Genomic DNA, 6090 nt, shown 5'->3' with positions numbered 1-6090 from the left:
TTGCATGCATGGGGTTTTGAATAATCTCAAGAGCCCGATCGGAACTTGTTAGGACTTAGCCAAATTTTCTATTGCCTAGTACTAGTGCAACCACTTAAGAAGCCTAGACACTATTTTATTAATAACCATTTTAGCAGCTCAATGAGGGCTATAACTGTCAGGGATAGGTCTCTCGAGCCTACAGCTAGGGCACCATTTAGAAGTAGAGGTTGACCTAGGGGCTGAGGTTATGCCAACACTGTAGCCCCAACTTGAGGACATGCGAGGGAGTCTTTACCAGATTCGGTTATTAATCATACGCCAGAGTTATCAGCAGAGGATCTACCACCCCAACAGTTGATGGGCTAGGCCTAGGCCTCACTTAGATTTATATATTTTTTGATTCTCTGTGATGCTTTGTTATAGCTATAGGGTATGGTTAGGTCCTAATCTATGGATGGTCCCTAGAGATCCACTCTAGGGAAAGCCCAGAGTAGACTTGGTATAGGACAAAAACATGTAGTTTTGTCTCTTAAAGTAGAGGTTCCACCAACACCAGTAGTTCCACATCTAGCCATAACTTCTGAGGAGCAGGAGATGCTTTGCTAGTTTCTTAGATTGGCTCTACTGAGGTTTGCAGGAACCCAAAGTGAGGATGTTTTTAAGTTTCTTACTAGCTGTGAGGAGAGGTAGCATAATTTGGACCTGGTTTAGTTGCATGGTGTGGATTACATAACTCTTTAGTTTGACAAAGTAGCAAGATAGTGGTAGAGAGGGATATCTTGGTTATAGACTAGTTAAATATCCTCTTATGTTATGGACTCAATTCTCTGAGGTATTCTTGGATTTGTATATGCCTCACATTATGTGTGAGCATCTGAGGGACTAGTTTATTGAGTTACAACAGGGTTTTTTGTTCGTGGTAGAGTATGAGGCAAGATTTCATGAGCTATCTAGATATGAAACCATGATTATACCTACTTTAGAGGGTTAAGAAACCTATTATGTATTGCTATACAGAGTTTGGTAGCTGCAGGTAGGTCATTTGTTAATATTTAACTATGCTCAGACTATGAAGGATATTTATCATGAGGACCAAAGGGGATACGATAAGAGACCTCATCAGTAGGGAATTTATAGTGGGTGCCATTGTGGATCACTATTTAGAGGTAGATATTTTTAGGGTAGGTACTCCCAACATCAGTTGTATTGACATAGGGGTTAAGTATAGTAGGCTAGTTCAGGTAGCGTATCAAATTTCAAATTGGGCCAGCCTTGTTATAGTAATTTCAACTAGAAGAGTAGTGATCAATATTCAAGGAGTATCCAGTTAGGGTTTTCAGGCTGCTCGATAGAGTATAGTGCTTAGGTTATATGGTGTTGTGGGCCATTTTACTATTGTATCCCTAATGCGAGATGATTGAGTTTGCCACAAAAAGTGTTATACTGATCAGAGTAGTGATGCCCCTAGATAGGGGTGGTTCATAGGGTTGTAGGGGGTGATCACTAGGGTTATGGAAGAGTTTCTTAGAATGTCAGGGTAGGTGGTCAGACATACACCCAGTCCAGAGGTGAGCAGAGCCATTTTTATGCTATTCTTAATAGGCTGGAGGCTAAGGCTTTAGATATTGTTATTAAAGGAATGATATAGATCTATCATTAGCTATCTTCTAATTTATTTGATCCCAATTCCACATATTTTTATGTGTTTTTTACTATGCATTATAGTTAGGGTTGTCCAAAGAGCCATTATTTATGCCCTTTCATGTAGCTACTCCCATGGGTGATTGTTTAGTAGGGATCAAGTATATATATATATTGTGTATGGTGGCTGTTAGAAGTATGACACTTGGGCTGACCTTATTGTGCTAAATATGGTTGATTTTGATGTGATTTTGGGAAGGGATTGGTTATCCCCCTATCATGTGATCTCGAATTTCTTTGCTAAGACTGTTACCTTAGCTATTCTTGGCATAACTTGATTGTTTATTAAGGTTTTTATAGCCGTGTCCTAATGGGTATTGTTTTTTATATTAGCGCTAAGAGGCTGGTTTTGGGGGGTTGCTTGGCTTATTAGGCTTATGTTTGTGATGTCAGTATTGAGAGTCCTTTATTTGACTTCATTTTTGAAGTTCCTGAGTTTTTGATCTCTTTCTTACTAACCTTCCTAGCCTTCCTCTTGAGTGTGATATAGAGTTTTTTTTATGTATCTTGAGACATGCATCCATCCTATTTCTATGGCACCTTATTGTATGACTACTGTCGGGCAAAATGAGCTAAAATTCATCTTCAGTATTTGTTGGGAGGATTTTTTTTGATCGAGTGTATTTTCTTGGGGTGTTTCAGTTCTATTTATGAAAAAGAAATATGGTTCTATGCATATGTGTATCGATTATAGGTGACTCAAAAAGTGACAGTGAAGAATAAGTACATTATACCTCATATCGATGATATATTTGACCATCTTTAGGGTACGACCGTGTTAGATAAGATTGACTTGAGATATAGCTACCATCTATCTAGGATTTTGGAGAACATCCCTAAGACACCTTTTAGGACTCACTACGACATTAAGAGTTCTTGGTGATGTATTTTGTGTTTACTAATAGCCTAAAAATATAATGGACTTGACGAACCATGTCTTTAGGACTTATTTGGATCCTTTGTGGTCAAATTATTGATGAAATGATTGTCTATTTGAGGAGTAGGGAGGAGTACAAGCAGAATTTAAGGACTATGCTCTACACTTTGTGAGATCATCAATTTTATGCAAAATTCTCAAAATGCGAGTTCAGGATTGAGTTTGTAACATTCTTAGGGCTTGTGGTGTTTATGGATGGGACTATAGTAAACCCAATAAAGATTGAGAGATTAGCTGGCTACTATAGGAAGTTCGTTTAGATATTTGCTATTATTGCAGCTGGATTGACTAGGAAGGAGGTTACATTTCAATGGTCTGATGGCTGTGAATCAAACTTCTAAAAGTTTAAGGAATTATTCACTTTATCTCTAATTTTAACTCTTTTAGTTGAGGGTGAGGGGTTTACATTATATTGTGATACTTTTGGTGTTGGTTTAGGGTGTATTATAATATAGCGGGATTGAGTTATAACATACACTTTAAGACAATTGAAGGTGCACAAACATAACTACCTCACTTATGACTTGAAGTTGGCAGGGTAGTTGTCGCGCTTAATTTTTAGAGGCATTAATTTTATGCTGTCACTGTAAGATATTCATTGACCATCATGATCTTCAGTATACTATGATTCTAAACAAACATAATTTGAGACAATGTTGATAGATTAAAATACGTTGATGGATTGAGTTGCTGAAGGACTATGATCTATTTATTCTTTACCATCTGGATAAGGAAAATGTAGTAGGGGATGCCTTAAATCGAAAGGCAGTGATTATTGAGAGCTTGGCTTTCTTTTTAGTTCTAAATCGACCATTGGTCTTGGATATCCAGCCCTTAGACGACTTAATGATTCAACTTAATATTTCAAAACCCAGGAGGATTCTTTCTAGTTTTGAGGCCAGGTCTAATTTGTTGGAGTAGATTTGAGGTTAATAGCTTAAGAATAGTAGGTTGTACATCATTTGAGCTCAGGTGTGGAGGGGTGAATCCAAAAGGGCTACCTTAGGCTCTTGGGTTATATTGAGACTCAACTATCACATTAGTGTTCTGGAGGTAGGAGTCTTGACTCAGTTGATACTTTAGGAGGGTCATAGCTCCAAATATGCTATTCGCCCTAGGAAAGTGATGCGAGGCTAAAACCACATTATTTTAGCGTCTTTTACCTTACATTTATTCTCCGTTTGGTGTCTTCTTGAGCTTAAATCATGTGATTTACCCTTTTGTGTCATGATTTGATTATATAAAAGTGTACTAAAGTATTTGGAGCTTAAAAAAATAAGAAAAGGGTAGCAAGGAATAAAGGAAGAATCTATGTCACAATGCATTGCAAAATGAGTGTGGTAACAAGTTTTTTGTACCTTCACCGTGGATTTATTAGAGTTGAAACTATTTTGAGTTCTTACTAAATTATTCATATTTCACTTTTGTTTGTTGGTTTTGTTTCTTTTAGGGTACGTGTTAGTTTATGCTAAGCACCTTGAGTCAAGGCAATCTTTTGGTTCTAATTGACCACAAGTTTGAACATACTCTTAGAGGGTTAAGAGTGATGGGTGATAACTTGAACAACCATAATAACCCAAATGATGTAGAGGATAGAGTTGAATTGTATCCCACTCCGATACCACATGTTCCAATGTTAAATTTTGTAAAACTAAATTAGCAAAATGCTTCCAAATATATTGTGAAACCAAGTATCACCAGAAATTTTGAGCTTAAAGAAGACATAGTGTGACTAGTGCAGGACACTTGTCATATGAGGGTAAACCATATAAGGACCCCAACAAGCACTTTATATAGTTTACTGAGTTGAGTGACAACTTCTATTACCAAAATATTTTAGATAAATATGTAAAGTTGATACAATTTCCCTTCTCACTAACTCGAGAAGTGACACAATTATTGCAGAATACATTGGAAGGATCTATCGTATCTTGGGATGCTTTGTCTAAATGGTTTCCCAACAGATTCTTCTAATCTAGAAGAAAAAAATATTTTAGAAATAATATTTCTGAATTTGTTTAGAAAGACATTGAATCCCTTCCCTAAGCTTGGGAGAGATACAAGGGATACTTGAGAGATTGCCTACATCACCATCATCACAAGAAGATTATTAAGCATAATTTTATTGAAGGATTAGGGCCAACTGTAAGTCTTTATTAGAAGCTACAACTCAAGATCAAATTTTGTCAAAGAGCTATGATGAAATATAAGCGTTGCTTAACCTTATGTCTGCTGGTCACCGAGACTATTCAGAACCCAATAGAGTGTTCACTTCTACATAGAAAACATTAGCTAAGTTAGAGTTGGATAATGTGTCAGCCATTTGGGATGATGTTAGGTAGTTGTACCTTAATAAAACATAATTATTAGCTCTAAGTATAGGTCAAGTTCAACAAGTACAATGGGTTTAAGCATTTGCTTTATTTCGAGATAATTATTGTAAGAATCACACCTACTTTGGATTCCCTTTGAATATCTATATATTATATGGGGAAACTAAATCATAGATACCACCTAAAATTCTCTTGGGGTGGAAATCTGCAGGCTCAAAGATACAAGCAGGAAGCTCCATAGGTGAATAATTCTTGGAAGAAAAAATAAACTAGTTTATGGGAAAAAACTCTCAAATTATGGAAATGCAAAAGTCTATTCATGAACTTGAGCATCAAGTGGGACAAATAGCTTCATCACAACATGCAAGATCTGTAGGTGCACTCTCGACTGATATAGAGAATAATCTAAAGTAAGTAATGTCAATTATATCAAGGAATAGAAGAGAGCTGGTTGAAGCTCTTCCTAAGAAGATTTCAAGACGAAAGTGTAGTGTTCCTAGATATAGAGCATCCAAAGAAGAGATTACTTAATTAGGACAACTATAACTATACACCTCCTTTCCCATAAAGGTTAATTCCTACATCAACTCTAGTGATATGGCTTCTGAAAGTAGGAAAAAGTGTAAACGAGGGTACTGAGCAGCCTAGGATTGTAATTAAGAGACCCCATTCCATTTCCCATAAAGATACTAGAAAAGTTAAGAGGATGCAAATTTTAAGAAGTTCCTTTCTATCTTCAAGCAACTTATATCAATATCCCTTTGATTGGTGCTCTGAGAGGCATGACTAAATATGCTAAATACTCGAGAGAAATAGTGGATGGAAAAATAAAACATGTAGAATTTGGGACGGTTGCAATCACTTAAATGTAGTTTAGGGGTATTGACCAAGATTTCTAAAATTTTAAATATCACAGGATTTTCACCCTTCATATATTAATTGGTGAAGATGAGGTTAGGTATGCACTGTGTGATATTGGATCAAGTATAAACTTAATTCTCTTATCTGTGTTTCAGATATTTGGTTTTGGAGAGCCACACCTAACACTATCACTCTATAATTGGTAGACTGCTCTCGTGTGCAACCAGATGGAGTAGTTAAAGATGTGGTCATTAAGATAGGTATGTTCATGATTCT

At 36.4% G+C, this 6090-nt stretch overlaps 1 non-coding gene across 1 annotated transcript; it reads right to left on the bottom strand.

Moving 5' to 3' along the window:
* Positions 1–4609: 4609 nt before the first annotated feature.
* Positions 4610–4716, bottom strand: LOC124898221. Its single transcript, XR_007055197.1, has one exon. It is a non-coding gene; the product is annotated as a small nucleolar RNA R71 (small nucleolar RNA).
* Positions 4717–6090: the final 1374 nt, after the last annotated feature.

This window comes from Capsicum annuum, chromosome 4 (genome assembly GCF_002878395.1).
Source record: "Capsicum annuum cultivar UCD-10X-F1 chromosome 4, UCD10Xv1.1, whole genome shotgun sequence".
Taxonomy (NCBI): domain Eukaryota; kingdom Viridiplantae; phylum Streptophyta; class Magnoliopsida; order Solanales; family Solanaceae; genus Capsicum; species Capsicum annuum.
This window is presented reverse-complemented; position numbering and strand designations above follow the sequence as displayed.